This window comes from Lepidochelys kempii, chromosome 1 (genome assembly GCF_965140285.1).
Source record: "Lepidochelys kempii isolate rLepKem1 chromosome 1, rLepKem1.hap1, whole genome shotgun sequence".
Lineage (NCBI taxonomy): Eukaryota > Metazoa > Chordata > Testudines > Cheloniidae > Lepidochelys > Lepidochelys kempii.
Genome location: NC_136380.1, coordinates 240,628,745 through 240,646,012, shown reverse-complemented (window position 1 = coordinate 240,646,012; position 17,268 = coordinate 240,628,745). Strand labels below are relative to the sequence as shown.

At 44.0% G+C, this 17,268-nt stretch overlaps 1 protein-coding gene across 12 annotated transcripts in view; it reads right to left on the bottom strand.

Annotated features, from left to right (window-relative positions):
* The window catches only part of MICAL3 (microtubule associated monooxygenase, calponin and LIM domain containing 3), a 243,355-nt gene extending 229,688 nt beyond the window's left edge, over positions 1 to 13,667 (bottom strand). For 3 of the 12 annotated variants that reach the window (XM_078849782.1, XM_073319737.2, XM_078849787.1), the window contains exon 1: positions 13,443 to 13,652. The gene's annotated coding sequence lies outside the window, so the exon portion shown is untranslated. Of the gene's footprint in view, positions 1 to 13,442 lie in introns of all 12 variants that reach the window. The other 9 variants (XR_012155812.1, XM_073319762.2, XM_073319717.2 and 6 more) reach the window with 6 other exon arrangements.
* Between the last annotated feature and the right edge of the window lie 3,601 nt (positions 13,668 to 17,268).

Genomic DNA, 17,268 nt, shown 5'->3' with positions numbered 1-17,268 from the left:
CAGTATAGGTTTTCGCTTCTGTGTCCAGGGAACATTTAGGGTTGCCAGGTGCCCCTTTTTTTTTTTCTTCTCTTTTTCTTTAAAAGGAAATTCCAGTCAAATGTACTGACGAGATACCAAAAGTCTGGTTACAGCAGGACAGGGAGAGGCGTCGGGTCATTAACCTGTGCCAGCCGCATCTCAGCCGGGGACCACCTCCTACCTGCAAGCAGGCTCCTTTAAACAATCCACAAAAAGAAAAGGAGTACTTGTGGCACCTTGGAGACTAACCAATTTATTTGAGCATGAGCTTTCATGAGCTACAGCTCACTTCATCGGATGCATACCGTGGAAACTGCAGCAGACTTTATATACACACAGAGAATATGAAACAATACCTCCTCCCACCCCACTGTCCTGCTGGTAATAGCTTATCTAAAGTGATCATCAAGTTGGGCCATTTCCAGCACAAATCCAGGTTTTCTGGATTTTCTGTCATTAAACAATCCAGTGAGCAAATGGGGGGGGGGGGATGCGGGGGAAGAGAAGGAGGAGGCAGTAGAGTCTTGGGGGTCCGGTTTCCAGCAATTAGATAGCAAACCTACTGGGGCTTCAGGGCTCCCCCTTGCAAAAAAAGTGGAGGTGTAGGGTCTTACAGTTAAAGGGATACCCTCCCAGAGAGGCTGTCGAAAAGTCAGAGGCAAAACATGCCCTCTTGGCTCTATGACAGCCTCCGCTTCCCAGTTTGGAGCATGGGCTGCTCAGAGCTTCCCTGATCTGCAAAAGGGAGATAACTGCTTTCTCCCACCCTTTGTCTTTTCTATTTAGTTTTAAGCTCTTCAGAGCAGGGACAGTTGCAGAGATAAAGTTTCTTGACACCTTAAATGACTGCTTCTTGGAGCAGATAGTCCTGGAACCCACAAGCGGGGAGGCAATTCTTGATTTAGTCATAAGTGGAGCACAGCATCTGATCCAACAGGTGAATATAGCTGGACGGCTTGGTAATAGTGACCATAGTACAATTAAATTTAACATCCCAGTGGTGGGGAAAACACCACAGCAGCCCAACACTGTAGCATTTAATTTCAGAAAGGGGAACTATACAAAAATGAGGAGGTTAGTTAAATAGAAGTTAAAAGGTACAGCGCCAAAAGTCAAATCCCTGCAAACTGCATAGAAACTTTTTAAAGTCACCATAATCGAGGCTCAACTTAAATGTATACCCCAAATTAAAAAACAAAGTAAGAGAACCAAAAGAGTTTGAAGAACAGCTAGCCAAAAAGACTCAGAAAGTATTAGCAAAAAAATTTTAAATACTTCAGAAGCAGGAAGCCTGCTAAACAACCAGTGGGGCCACTGGATTATCGAGATGCTAAAGGAGCACTCAAGGATAAGGCCATTGTGGTGAAACTAAATGAATTCTTTGCATTGGTCTTCACAGTTGAGGATGTGAGGGAGATTCCTAAACCTGAGTCATTCTTTTTAGGTGACAAATCTGAGGAACTGTCCCAGAATGAGGTGTCATTAGAGGACGTTTTGGGAAAAAATGATAAACTAAACAGTAATAAGTCACCAGGACCAGATGGTATTCATTCAAGAGTTCTGAAGGAACTCAAATGTGAAATTGCAGAACTGTGGTTTGTAACCTATCATTTATAGATTCATAGACATAATGGTCCCTTCTGACCTAAATAATCATCTAGTCTGACCTCCTGTACAACACAGGCCACAGAATTTCACCCACCACTCCTACAAAAAAAACCTCACACCTATATCTGTGCTATTGAAGTCCTCAAATCGTAGTTTAAAGACTTCAAGGAGCAGAGAATCCTCCAGCAAGTGACCCGTGCCCCATGCTATAGAGGAAGGCGAAAAACCTCCAGGGCCTCTTCCAATCTGCCCTGGAGGAAAATTCCTTCCCAACCCCAAATATGGCAATCAGCTAAACCCCGAGCATATGGGCAAGATTGATCAGCCAGATATCCAGGAAAGAATTTTCTGTAGTAACTTGGATCTCACCCCATCTAATAGCCCATCACAGGCCATTGGGCCTATTTACCATGAATATTTAATTACCAAAACCATGTTATCCCATCATACCATCTCCTCCATAAACTTATCGAGTTTAATCTTAAAGCCAGATAGATCTTTTGCCCCCACTGCTTCCCTTGGAAGGCTATTCCAAAACTTCACTCCTCTAATGGCTAAAAACCTTCGTTTAATTTCTAGTCTAAAATTTCCTAGTGGCCAGTTTATATCCATTTGTTCTTGTGGTCCACATTGGTACTGAACTTAAATAATTCCTCTCCCTCTCTGGTATTTATCCCTCTGATATATTTATAGAGAGCAATCATATCTCCCCTCAACCTTCTTTTAGTTAGGTACAGAGAAGGGCTACTAGGATGATCCGAGGAATGGAAACTTGTCTTATGAAAGGAGACTCAGGGAGCTTGGCTTGTTTAGCCTAACTAAAAGAAGGTTGAGGGGAGATATGATTGGTACTGAACTTAAATAATTCCTCTCCCTCTCTGGTATTTATCCCTCTGATATATTTATAGAGAGCAATCATATCTCCCCTCAACCTTCTTTTAGTTAGGCTAAACAAGCCAAGCTCCCTGAGTCTCCTTTCATAAGACAAGTTTCCATTCCTCGGATCATCCTAGTAGCCCTTCTCTGTACCTAACTAAAAGAAGGTTGAGGGGAGATATGATTGCTCTCTATAAATATATCAGAGGGATAAATACCAGAGAGGGAGAGGAATTATTTAAGTTCAGTACCAATGTGGACCACAAGAACAAATGGATATAAACTGGCCACAGGAAATTTAGATTAGAAATTAGACGAAGGTTTCTAACCATCAGAGGAGTGAAGTTTTGGAATAGCCTTCCGAGGGAAGTAGTGGGGGCAAAAGATCTATCTTGCTTTAAGATTAAACTCGATAAGTTTATGGAGGAGATGGTATGATGGGATAACATGGTTTTGGTAATTAAATATTCATGGTAAATAGGCCCAATGGCCTGTGATGGGTTTTTAGATGGGGTAAGATCCAAGTTACCCGGGAAAGAATTTTCTGTAGTATCTGGCTGATGAATCTTGCCCATATGCTCAGGGTTTAGCTGATCGCCATATTTGGGGTCGGGAAGGAATTTTCCTCCAGGGCAGATTGGAAGGCCCTGGAGGTTTTTCGCCTTCCTCTGTAGCATGGGGCACGGGTCACTTGCTGGAGGATTCTCTGCTCTTTGAGGTCTTCAAACTACAATTTGAGGACTTCAATAGCACAGATATAGGTGTGAGGTCTTTTTTAGGAGTGGTGGGTGAAATTCTGTGGCCTGCATTGTGCAGGAGGTCAGACTAGATGATCATAATGGTCCCTTCTGACCTAAATATCTATGAATCTATGAATACTCCAAGGTCTTTCCTCCTCCATTACTTCTAATTGATGCATCCCTAGTTTATAACTAAAATTCTTGTTATTAATCCCTAAATGCATGACCTTACATTTCTCGCTATTAAATTTCATCCTATTACTATTACTCCAGTTTACAAAGTCATCCAGATCCTCCTGTAGGGTATCCCTGTCCTTCTCTAAATTGGCAATACCTCCCAGCTTTGTATCATCCGCAAACTTTATTAGCACACTCCCACTTTTTGTGCCAAGGTCAGTAATAAAAAGATTAAATAAGATTGGTCCCAAAACCGATCCTTGAGGAACTCCACTGGTAACCTCCCTCCAGCCTGACAGTCCACCTTTCAGTAGGACCCGTTGTAGTCTCCCCTTTAACCAATTCCTCATCCACCTTTCAATTTTCCTATTGATCCCCATCTTATCCAATTTAACTAATAATTCCCCATGTGGCATGGTATCAAGTGCCTTACTAAAATCTAGGTAAATTAGATCCACTGCGTTTCCTTTGTCTAAAGAATCTGTTACTTTCTCAAAGAAGGAGATCATTTAAATCAGCTGCTGTACCAAATGACTGGAGGATAGCTAATCGGACGCCAATTTTTAAAAAGGGCTCCAGAGGAGACCCCGGCAATTACAGACCATAGCCTGACTTCAGTACTGGGCACACTGGTTGAAACAATAGTAAAGAACAAAATTCTCAGACACCCAGATGAACATAATTTGTTGGGGAAGAGTCAACATGGTTTTTGTAAAGGAAAATCATGCCTCACCAATCTACTAGAATTCTTTGAGGGAATCAACAAGCATGTGGACAAGAGGGATCCAGGGGATATATTGTACTTAGATTTTCAGAAAGCCTTTGACAAGGTCCCTCACCAAAGGCTCTTAAGCAAAGTAAGCCGTCCTTGTATAAGAGGGAAGATCCTCTCATGGATTGGTAACTGGTTAAAAGATAGGAAACAAAGGGCAGGAATAAATGGTCAGTTTTCAGAATGGAGAGAGGTAGAGTGGTGTCCCCAGGGGTCTGTACCGGGCCCAGTCCTTTTCAATATATTCATAAATGATCTAGGAAAAGGGATAAACTGTGAGGTGGCAAAATCTGCAGATGATACAAAATTGCTCAAGATAGTTAAGTCCCAGGCAGACTGCCAAGAGCTACAAAAGGATCTCTCAAAACTGGGTGACTGAGCAACCAAATGGCAGATGAAATTCAGTGTTGATAAATGCAAAGTGATGCACACTGGAAAACATAATCCCTACTATACATATAAAATGATGGGGTCTAAATTGACTTGCCACTCAAGAAAGATCTTGGAGTCATTCTAGATAGTTCTCTGAAAACAGCAGTCAAAAAAGCAAATACAATGTTGGGAATCTGTAACAGGATGCTCTCCCTGCTAGGTTCAGCCTCCTGGCCCTGCTTCCCAATGAGTCAGGACCACTTCAAGCTGGTGCAATACCTGTGCTCTTTATTCCTGTGTCTGGTCCCCACCACCAAGTTGCAACTATTTACAGGTTTGGCCTAGCACAGGCCACAGTGGCAACAGGGTAGCAGGCTCCTGGCTCCTTCTGAGCCTACTCTCCCCTCCTGGTCTCCATGTCCCTCAGTGACTCACTTCCTCCCAAGCTTTTAGCCCATTAACGAGGCTGGCAGGTGTGGCCAGTTTCCAGGCCAGTCCTAGCTATTGGCCCAGGCGTAGGGTGACCAGATAGCAACTGTGAAAAAACAGGATGGGGGAAGGAGAATAGGCGCCTATATAAGAAAAAGTCCCAAAAAACGGGACTGTCCCTTTAAAAACGGGACATCTGGTCACCCTACCCAGGTGCAACCCATTTCCACAGACTGGGGCTCAAGCCAATTAGGGCTTCCCCTGCAGCACCCTGCCACAGAATCATTAAGAAAGGGATAGATAATAAGACGGAAAATAGCATACTGCCTCTATATAAATCTATGGTATGCCCACATCTTGAATACTGCGTGCAGATATGGTTGCCATATCTCAGAAAAGATATATTGATTTGGAAAAGATTCAGAAAAGGGCAACAGAAATTGTTAGGGGTCTGGAACGGCTTCCATCTGAGGAGAGATTAATAAAACTGGGACTTTTCAGCTTGGAAAAGAGACACCTAAGGGGGGATACGATTGAGATCTATAAAATCATGACTGGTGTGGAAAAAGTAAATAAGGAAGGGTTATTTACTCCTTCTCACAACACAAGAACTAGGGGCCACCAAACGAAATTAATAGGCAGCAAGTTTAAAACAAACAAAAAGGAAATATTTCTTCACACAATGCACAGTCAACCTGTGGAATTCTTTGCCAGATGATGATGTGAAGGCCAAGACTACAACAGGATTCAAAAATTAACTAGATAAATTCATGGAGGATAGGTCCATCAATGGCTATTACCCAAGATGGACAGGGATGGTGTCCCTAACCTGGTTGCCAGAAACTGGGAATAGGTGACAGGGAATGGATCACCTGATGATTACGTGTTCTGTTCATTCCCTTTGGGGCACCTGGCATTGGCCACTGTTGGAAGACAGACACTGGGCTAGATGGACCTTTGGTCTGACCCAGTAAGGCCGTTCTTATTGTACGTTTGTACAGCACCTAGCAAAATAGGGCTCTGATCCTGGCTGGGGCCTCTAGGCACTTGTGATAGCACCCTGCAACTTTGTAGGTTGTCCTGCATTTTTACACACATAAGGTAAGAGACCTGGTGAAAGCCATGCTGCTGGAGAAAGGAGGTCCTGTCAGGCATCAGGCCAGGTATCACTGAAAGTCATTCCCTACATGCCCCAGTGACACCAGCAGCCCTGTTCTGCCTGGCCACTCCCCGCTCACATTCCACGTAGTGTCGTTAGACTCATTTTATGAGCAATAAAATACACATATTTGAAGAAGTTTCTATAGGGAGGCCAACTGGCCTTCCCTTGCTCAGTAAGTGGCAAGATTCCAGCACTCCATGCTTCTGGAAACTCCACTTACCCTTCCCTTTTCCCTTATTGCTCTAGGTCAGAGGACAGGAAGTGACAGCAAATCTAGCACATGTTTTAATAAAATAGATTTGAATAACCGCCCCACTTCCACCATCTCTGTCTGTTTTGCTACTAGAGAAATAAACTTTCGGGGGGGGGGGGGGAAATCAGTGAAAACATTCTGCCACTTGGCTGTGAAAAGCAAAAGTCCTAGACAAACACCTGTCTCCATCACTCACTGAACAGCAATCCATCCCATGAAGATCTCCACCTCAGCAAACTGAAGAGATGAGAATTCTCACCTCCTCTGCTTCCCCCCCTGCAGTCACAAGACCATAGGCTGCAACAGCCAGAGCAGATCCCTGATATGAGGAGGACAGGCTGCTCTACACCCAAAACTTACACCTCTTTCATTAGAGTCAGTTTTTAAATTGATTAGAATTTGACCAATTGATTATCACAGCTTTGAGGCTTTTTTCCTAGTTCACTGACAAGATGAAAGGGATGGGAAAATTCACTACTGTATACAAGCAGCAGGTACCTCATAGAAGCATGCCAGGATTTACACTATCCATTTTCAGATGGCTTCAAAAGGAGAAGAGATTTCTCAGTGACTACACAAGTGCAGAACCTCACACATACAGACTTTGTCCACACTAAACTGTTTTATAGTCTCCAGTCATTCCATTATAGCTAGCAAAGCTCCACTGAGGATACAAAAAGTGGAGGTACTACTGAAGATAGGAATCAGGTGGCCACTGGCATTTTTACCTACCTGACATCTAGAGCTGAACAGTTAGACGTGGTGATAGACGAGCATGAGCATTTTTATGTTCATGCTTCAGTGGGAGATCCCCCCCCGCCCCAAAGTCTATTGTAGACAACTTACATGCAAAAAAAGGAAAATAACTATACGCTTAAAGAAAAGGAGTACTTGTGGCACCTTAGAGACTAACAAGTTTATTTGAGCATGAGCTTTTGCGAGCTACAGCTCACTTAGTTGCTAAGGTGCCACAAGTACTCCTTTTCTTTTGCGAATACAGACTAACATGGCTGCTACTCTGAAACCTGTCTATATGCTTAAGTAATTTGTAATTTAGAAAGTTATGGGAGGGGAAACTCAAAATACTGTAGGGTTTCTTCTATTACCCACCCTAAGTACTTAGCAGTCACTTAGCACCCACATGCTTCAGAGGGAACGAACAGAACAGAGTAATTATCAAGTGATCCATCCATCCCCTATTGTCCTCTCCCAGCTTCTGGCAGTCAGGGACTGCCTAGGAACATCCAGAGCATGAGGTTGCATCTCTGGCCATCTTGGCTAACAACCATTCATGGACCTATCATCCATGAACTTATCTAATTCTTTTTTGAATGCAATTATACTTTTGCCTTTCACAGCATCCTATGGCAATAAGTTCCACCGGTTGACTGTATATTGTATGAAAAAGTACTTCCTTTTGTATTAAGCCTGCTGCCTATTAATTTCATTGGGTGATCCCTAGTTCTTGTATTATAAGAGATAAATAACACTTCCTTAATCACTTTCTCCACACCACACTAGAATATCCCCTTTCCACTATCATATCCACTTTCTCCTTAATCACTTTCTCCACTCTATCATATCCCCCTTAGTCATCCCTTTTCTAAGTTGAACATTTCCAGTCTTTTAAATCTGTCCTCATAGGGAAACTGTTCCACATCTCTAAATCATTTTTGTTGTCTTTCTCTGTACTTTTACCAATTCTAATATATCTTTTTTGAGATGGGGAGACCAGAACTGCATATAGTATTCAAGGGATGGGTGTCCCATGGATTTAAATAGTGGCATTATGATATTTTCTGTCTTATCTATCCCTTTACGAAAATGATTAGGGGTGTGGAATGGCCTCCATATGAGGAGAGATTAATAAGACAGGTGTCTCTTTTCCAAGCTGAAAAGTCCCAAAGGGGGGATATGATAGAGGTCTATAAAATCATGACTGGTGTGGAAAAAGTAAATAAGGAAGTATTATTTATTCCTTCTCATAACACAAGAACTAGGGGGCACCAAATGAAATTAATAGGCAGCAGGTTTAAAACAAACAAAAAGGAAGTATTTCTTCACACAAAGCACAGTCAACCTGTGGAACTCTTTGCCAGAGGATGTTGTGAAGGCCAAGGCTACAACAGGGTTCAAAAAAGAACTAGATAAATTCATGGAGAATAGGTCCATCAATGGCGTCACTAACCTCTGTTTGCCAGAATCTGGGAATGGGCAACAGGGGATGGATCACTTGATGATTACCTGTTCATTCCCCCTGGGGCACCTGGCATTGGCCACTGTCAGAAGACAGGATACTGGGCTAGATGGACCTTTGGTCTGACCCAGTATGGCCATTCTTATGTTCCCTAATGATTCCTAACATTGTTAGCTTTTTTGACTGCCATTGCACATTGAGTGGATGTTTTCAGAGAACTGTCCACATGACTCCAAGATCTCTTTCCTGAGTGGAAACAGCTAATTTAAGCCCCATCATTTTGTAGGTACAGTTGTGATTATGTTTTCCAATGTGCATTATTTCACACTTATCAACATCGACTTTCATCTGCCATTTTGTTTACCAGTCACCCAGTTCAGTGGAATTCCTTTGTAACTCTTCATAGTCAGCTTTGGACTTAACTATCTTGAGTAATTTTGTATCGTCTGCAAACTTAAGACCACTAGCTTATGTCTGATGTAACAGAGAAGGGGAACCAGTGGAGGGATGCAAAGAGAGGAGGTGATACTGACATGGTCAAAGCCAGGAGCTAGGATAATTATTTTTACAGCAGCATTTTGAATGGGCCTGAGCGGGGCAAGATGGGATTAGCCAAGGGTAGCGAGAGGGATGTTACAGTAATCGAGACGACAGATGATGGCAGCCTAGACGAGAGTTTTAGCTGTGTGGATGGATAGGAAAGGCCATATCTTAGAGATGTTATGAAGAAAAAATTGGCAAGATTCAGGCACAGCCTGGATACAAGGCTCTAGAGAAAGGGTCGAGTCGAAGACAATGACCAGGTTATGGGCTTGAGTGACAGGGATGATGCTGATGAGATTTTCCCACAATTTCCACTGCCTCTTTCACCCTCTCCCATGGAAATGAAATTAAGTTTCTAGCTTTTTCTACTTAATTCAGCTGTTTTGCTGACTGGAGCATGCAGAATGCAAAGTAGAGCACCAAAGGTGTGAAATCCATCAGCCAACATCCTTCTTTTCTCAATGAAATATTCCACTTTGAACCATCTGAATACCAGTACTATTAAGAAAGTACTTTCCAAGGAAAGCTAGAGCTTTAATTTCATGTATCTATTAGGGTTGGTCCTCATAATCCTACCTAATACTTTCAGATTGCGATAATGCCAAGATTTTTGGGAAGAAAGGGAAGATTGCTGCTCAGTTTCTTTTTGCTACCAAATCCAATTATCAGGGTTAGATGACATGGTGATCAAAATGCCTCAGCCCGGTCTATGTCACAGCTGCCACTGCTGATACCAGTGCACGGGAGGTGCACTGCTGGTCAGTTACACACACCCAGTAAATAACACCCTATAACTATCAAAATGTTATGCAAGGCTTTCCTAACCACCCACGAAGTTGGGATCTAGTCCCACTATTAATATGGATCTAGATACAGCTAGAGAGAGAGCCCTAGCTACTGCACTGAAGGAATATTTACAGGACAGCAGAAGCATAGACAAGTAAGACAGTAACACCACAACTTGATTAGGTAAGTTAGTGTGTATGATTATCACAACATGCTAGAAAAATATTTTGAAATCCTGCAAGAAGTCAGCAACACTCAACACAACTGTTCTCTGGTCATATCTGTCACAACAGATAGGAAACTCTCTAAACAGAAAGTCCAACATCTGCTCTGCATTACCATTTGTTTTACAACAACTCAAACCTTCTCACAACACAAGTAATTTTCTAATCTTCATCAAAAGGGACTTGCATAATAACTAAAATTTCTCCAGTGATACATGTTTATAAAACTCTCCTGAGAGTTTTGGGAGAAAAAGATTAAGACAAGCACACTAAAAGGAATGTTTGAAACCCACATGAGGCAGGGAAGTTTAGGATTAAATGTCATCCTGACCTCACCCCTCTGTGTCTAGGTTTGCACCAAATATATACAATTACATACTGCTCACAAAGACAACAAACATAGGGGTTAGTTATGAACAGGATCTGTAATTTATTGTATTCAAATTTATTGTAATTCAGAGTCAAGTTTTAATGTATTTGAATTCCAAATTATGAACTGAGTTATATTTCACATATATCATTGGTTACTTGGGTAATGTAACTACTTGAAATAGGGCAATTTGGCATCTGTTCTTTAACTTTTTTATTCAATTGTAAAAATGAACAAAGATTTTAGAATCAACTACAAGTCTATTTGTGTATTTCAACTATAGTATTCTAGAGAACCAATTAACATAATTATTAAATAGGTTTGAGTTCATCTGTTTCTTGAAGATAAGTGCTTTAGAAAGCTACAATTCTGAAAATGCAAGCTAAATATATTTTTTCAGTGTCCAGTTTCTGACAAGTGTGAAATCTTCACTTGGGAGCGGAGGATGAATGGGTAGTGGATTTTTTGGGGGCTAAATTAAAGGGACACTGTCAACTCCAATTTGACTCCAAGTGTAGCTTTTGTGCAAATTTTTACAAAACATAAGGCCAACAGAAATACTCCCATGATCTAAAAAAAATTAGTTCCCATGGAAAGTTATTTTTAACACATACATGTGCCTTTGCAGGATTTGCAATCCAAGCACAACACTGGAAGGTGTTAGTGACAATAAACAATGAAACTGGCTTCACTGATTTTCGTTCTTTAAGCGGAGAGAAATGCTGACATAAATTAACAGCATCAGTAGTGAAAAATAAATTGGATTTTTAAATTTCTTTCAATTTTAATAATGTAAAGTGTTCTTGCAACACACAAAAAAGCTGTTTGAATATACAGTACAATTTTTAACTTGAGTGTTCCTTTTTACGTTCCCTTTTCAATTACTAAGCAAACTAAGAGTTAATATTCCTTGACAACCTTAGCTGAGAATTTCCAAACTTCTGCATATCTAAGTTTTGCATAATGTTCTCTCAGCTGTTTTTATAAGTGGGAAATTGTAGAAGTCTAAACACAGTGAAGTCTACAATTGAAGAACAAGATTTTCAGCCAGATATTTAATTTACTTTGTGTGTTACCAAAGTAAATGATGCTTCTTAAAGTGATAGACCAAGCTAGCAGAAGAGACCACAAGAGCTCCCTCTCGTAATACCTGTGTTCCCTTTAGGCAAGTACAAGGCACTGTCAATCCATAGTACTAACATTAAATGGGGGTCTGGATGAAATAAGAGATAGTTTCATTCTGTGGCTTTGAAAAAGGGGATACATTAATATACCTTATCGTTATGGAAAAAGCTGCATGTGCAGAAGTAAATTTTCAGACATTTATTTGTTAAAAAAACAATATTGCAACTAGTATCCTGTGCCACAAATTTCAAACTCCTAACCAGAGAAAATATAATATTAGAAACTGGGTTTTATAACCTGAAACAACTCTATAACAGCGTAACAGACACTACCGAAACACTTGTTTGCTGTAGATGAGAATGCAATCACTATAATAAACCTGCATTAGTAATAAAGGTGTTAAGAGGGTAGAGTATGCCAGAGAAGGAGGCATCTACCTGAGAATCCATACACGCACCCCAAAAGGTCAACCTATCCATCTGTTAATCTTGGAAGTACCCTATAATATATTATGCCTGTCCAACAGGACTTTTGGATAGTCCTAAGGGGGTATATACTGCATGCCACTGGAAGACCTTGGTCCACTAACAAAACAATGCTCTTCAGAGATTTCTCCCATGAATTGGCAGAGCAAAGTAGTGTTTCCTCCCCAACTCCTCCAGAGTTAACCTGTAACCACCAAATTTGTACCCATGTAAGGGCAAACATAATCATGATCTCCTTCAGCATTTCCCTCCTTCCCTCCCAAATTCACATGACAAGGAGATCAGGCAAGTGGGATAGTATTGAACAAATCTGAACAAGCTTGCAAGTCAAGAAGGTCCCCCACCACATCTATTGGAAGGGCTCCAAGCAAGCGCCTCCTGACCATTAAAACATTATGGCCTCATCCTCCCGTCCCTACAGTTTGAGCCGACTCACCAGGTGAAGGCGCCCGTGTTAAGTACAACCCCTGATCACAGGCCAATGTCAGGAGTTCTTTCGTTCCAGATTTCTGACACAAGCTGGACAGGCTGCCCACACTCAGAGCACGAACGGGGCCCGGAGACCTTCTGCAGGGATGAACTGGGAGTGCATTTTCCCCTCCCCGCAGGCTATTCTCTCAGTGGCCTGCCCGCCGGGTTGAGCTATTCCCCATTAAGGGTTGTTTTTTTCCCCCCAGACCCCCTACAGGCACACACGTCCCTGAAGCTGGCAGGGAGAGGAGAGGGGAGGGGAGGGGAGGGGAGGGGAGGGGGCTCAGATCCGCGTCAGCCCGTCGGCGCTGGGAGCAGGCGATGACGGATCCCCCACGGCGCTGGGGCAAGGCAGGTCCCGGTTTTCCTGCCCGGTCCCGCACCGCGAGCCGCCTTCTCCAGGGGCGGGGGCTGCTGCGGCACTGCCGCCCTCAGCGGAGCCGTGCGCCGGCCGCCAACGCGCCCCTGCGGCCGGTGCCCGCTCCGCAGCCAGGCGCCTGCCAACGCACTGCGGGAGCGCGGAGCCGGGCTGCGGGCAGCGCTGTCGCCGTCGCCCCCGGGGCGAGCCTCCAGCCGCCTTCTCCGACCCTGCGCCGGGCCAGGGAGACCCCACCTGCCCGCCCGCCCTCAGCGGCGCGCTCCGGCCAGCAGGCGCCGCTTCCCAGCCCGCCCGGACCGCGGCCCCCGGGGGCAGCTGGGGGAAGGAAGCGGGGGCACCAGCCCGGCTCGGGGGCAGGGGGGGGGGGGAGCGGGAGGTGCCAGCCCGGCTCGCGGCCCCCGGGAGCAGCCGATCCCCCGGGCCCGGGCCCCCCGGGGAGCTGCCCCACTTGCCTCACGCCGCTCCTGCGCCCGGGCTCCCGGCGCTAAGCCATGTGCGGCGGGTCCATCTCCCGGCCCCGCTTCTCCTCCCCGAGGGCGGGCTCTGCGCTCCGGTCCCGTGCAGCGGCGGCGGCGGCTGGCCCCTGGGCAGCTCCTCCTCTCCGCCCTAGAGGGAGCCACCCGGGTTACTCTGCCCAAGGCGGGAGCGGGGGTGGGGTGGACATCGGCTCCTCCGGCTGCCAGGCCCATGAGAAGCGAAGGTGGGGGGGGGGCTGTGTCAAAAGCTACCCGCTCTCGCCACCCCTCTGGGAAGGAATAATGGTGCGCTCCGAAGTCGGTTATAAATCTCCCTGGCAGCGATTGGCTGCGATGTGGAGACCGGCGGGAGGGTGAGAGCTCGGCTGACCAATAGGACAGAAGGAAGCCGGATCAAACCCTTGCAGCAGGCCAATGCGGTAGAGATTTAAAGTGCCAGTGCGCGTTGTGGGGCAGGCCCATGGAGTTAGAGTAGATACAGGTGACAGGAGTCCCGGTGTCTGGAAACGTCACCGGGACTGTCAGCGGCACGGGGCAGCCCGCTAGCGCAGGGTGCAACTTTTAAAGGCTTGGGGTGACATCCCCTCCCCCCCCCCCCCTTCACCAGAGAGCTCAGGGCTGTTCTCCACCCCTGGGTGACAGAGCCAAGAGCCTTGAACCCTTCACACAAAACCTCTAGCACACACCGCTCTCTGCGGGGCGCGAGGGCAGTAACCAAACAAGCAGCACCTAAGCTGAGGGAGGGCGTCAGGCATAGGAGCAGCAGCCAGGAATGCCTCCGTCCCACACCCGGCTGTCACTGACCTGTGGCTTTGGGCAAGTCACGAAGTTTATTTCAGTTCTTCCCTCTGTAAAAAGGGGATAATCTTACCTGCAGCCTAAGCCTACGGGGAAGGTTCCCACATTTTTGTAAAGCCCAAGCCCTTGGGATATGAAAAACAGTCCCCACGAATTGTAAATATTATTACGGTGGAGGTTAGGTGAAAGCTCATTGAAACTGGTGGGCATAACCACCACCCTCCAGTAAGGATAAATATAAAAAACAATTAATCTCCTTCATGGAATAGAGATTGTTTCAGCTATCAGAAGCCACTGCCCAAAACACAGGCCACGTATAAGGAGGTGAAATATATGGTCTGAGGGGTTTTCCTGGACTTGTTGCCAAGGCAGAAAGAGCAGAAATACTATAGAAGCAGACAGCGAATGCAACAAGGAAGACCCACACCCTCACCTTCCTCCCCGCCAGCAGCTGAAGAAGCACTTATAGTGGGACCTTGAGAAAAAGGGAAGAGAAACAGCTTTTAGGAAGGAGTGCTGGATGAAAAGAGGCTTGGAACTGTGAATAAAGAATATCTTCTGCTATTTCATTCCTATTGTGTTCAGAGCAACAGGATTGCATCAGAGAAATACCTCACTCCAGCCTCAATTTCACCTAATGGAAACAACTTGCACTACCCTGACTTTTGCCTAACTGCTCCAGTCAAGGGAGTTAACATCATTACTGGAAGGGCAGGGTAATTATACATTCCAATTATTTAAGAAAGTGTAAGAAGAGCCTTAGCCTCAATGGGGTATTTTAGGTTTCATGATTTAGCCTTGCCACCAAAAGTGACACCCAAAATTCAAACACCCCTTTTATTCCCTTACAGAACACCCTGGATTTATTCATAGCTTTTACTGTGCTGTTTTAGTTCACCCTTTATCATAGCAGACTTGCACCTGGGATGGCTTTTATTGCCTAGATCGCGGAACTCACTCCCACATGGTACACATTTCAGTCTCTCCCTACTTTTATAAACCTAAACCTTTTAGAAATGTGGTTTTACTATGATCACTTGTGGCCCCATATTTACTACCTTTCCCCCTTGTAATGTCCTGACAACATCCCTTCCAAGTTCTTGACCAAGCTTTTGGAAAACAGAAGAAAAGCTGTAACCCACTAAGAATCCCAGAGCATGCTAGGACAGAACTATGGAAATTTAGTCAGTGCCATGTGAATATTCCTACAGTGCAGGCATTATCAGTGAAGCTCAGTTATTTACTTCAATGAAGATTTTCGGTGCTTAGATTTTAGGAGTTCTCAGTAACCTTGGACAAACCACCTACCTCTTTTCTCCTTTATTCTTGTATTTGGTCTCACTCAATTGGTTTTTGTTTCTTGACTTTTTAAGTGGTGAGGTTTTTAAATAGTGTTTTCTTCAATAAAATCTACAGTAAGATGAACCATATAATGCCTATTCCTACTCAAAAAGGAAGAAATTATTAACAGAATATATTATGGGGCTGATTCTCTTTTCATACCAGGGTAACGCCATTGACTCCAGTGAACTGATTTCTGATTTACACCAAGGTAAGAGAGAAGAGACGCTAGGCCCTATTTTAATAATGAAGAACCCAGTTTTACGAAACAAGCACATGGAGCAGGTGATGGGCAACGTGATAAGAATAGAATAGATTTCCTGCCGTGTGTTAACTCCAGTGGAAGATGTGAGATACCCATCAGGGTGGCTTAACATATCTAGCTGCCATACAAAGAGCATGGAACAGGTAGTGCTGGAGAGTTTTATGCATTTTCTGTATGTATAAACTATAGAGGAATTGGAAGGTGCTATTAGAGCAAAGACAGCATGAGACTGACACACAACACCAAAGCACCATTATATCACTTGACTATGTCCCCCATTAAGCAGAATTGTCATCTCCTTTAGGCAATGCTCATTTTTAAGTGCCACTGAATTTACATTGGTGCCCTGTAGGAGGTCTTAATTAACTGGGATGTACTTAATGGTGTGTATTGCCTTATTTTATGAATGTCATACAGAACCCTGAGTGCCTTGATGAGGAGGCACTTTATAAATAGTTATTTTGTTGTAATAAAAGTATTATGCATACAAATCAACAGTACCCTGCAACCACTATGAGACCTGATGACTTCTAACCAGTACACCAGTGAAGCTGAAGGATGATGTGATCAAATCTAGCAACAAACTCCTGTAGCTGCTGTCTTCTATGCCAGCTGCAGCCTGTTAACGACCGTGCTCATCAAAGTTTTGTCCAGTTCAAGAGATAACCGAGCGAGCTAACAAAATGCTAAATGTATGCAGAGTTGATGTAGCCACTTTGGTCCCAAGATATTAGAGAAACAAAGTGGGTGAGGTAATATCTTTTATTGGACCAACATCTGTTGGTGAGAGAGAGACACTTTCGAGTTCCCCAGAGCTCTTCTTCAGGTCTAGGAAAGAGTGTCACAGCTAAATACAAGGTGGAACAGACTGTTTAGCATCAGTAGTTAGCATATATTCTAAGGGATCATTTGAGGTGAAGCAGCCTGTTAACATGGGACAAAAAGGGGGCTAGTGGTTTATAGATTGTTGTAATGAACCATAAATTCAGTGTCTTTATTAAGACCGTGATTTTTGGTGTCAAACAGAGTTATGAATTTAAGCTCCCAGGCTCGTCTTTTGAAAATGTGCAGGTTTCCTTTGAGAATGAGAACTGATTGATCACTCTATATCTGCCCTCTTTGTGAAAAGTGTTCGCCCACAGGTGATATCATGATTTTGTCTTTTATCACTTTCCTGTGAGAGTTCATTCCAGAGCATAGAGATTGTCTGGTTTCACCCAGATAGTTGTTATTGGGGCATTTAGTGCACTGGATGAGGTACACCACATTTGTGATAGGCATGTATAGGGCCCATGTATCTTGAAAGGTTTGTTGTGAGAGGTGTTAATCATAGTAGCAGTAGAGATATGTCTACTGTTTGTGCATCTGTTGTTCTAGCAGGTTCTGGTGCCACTCTGA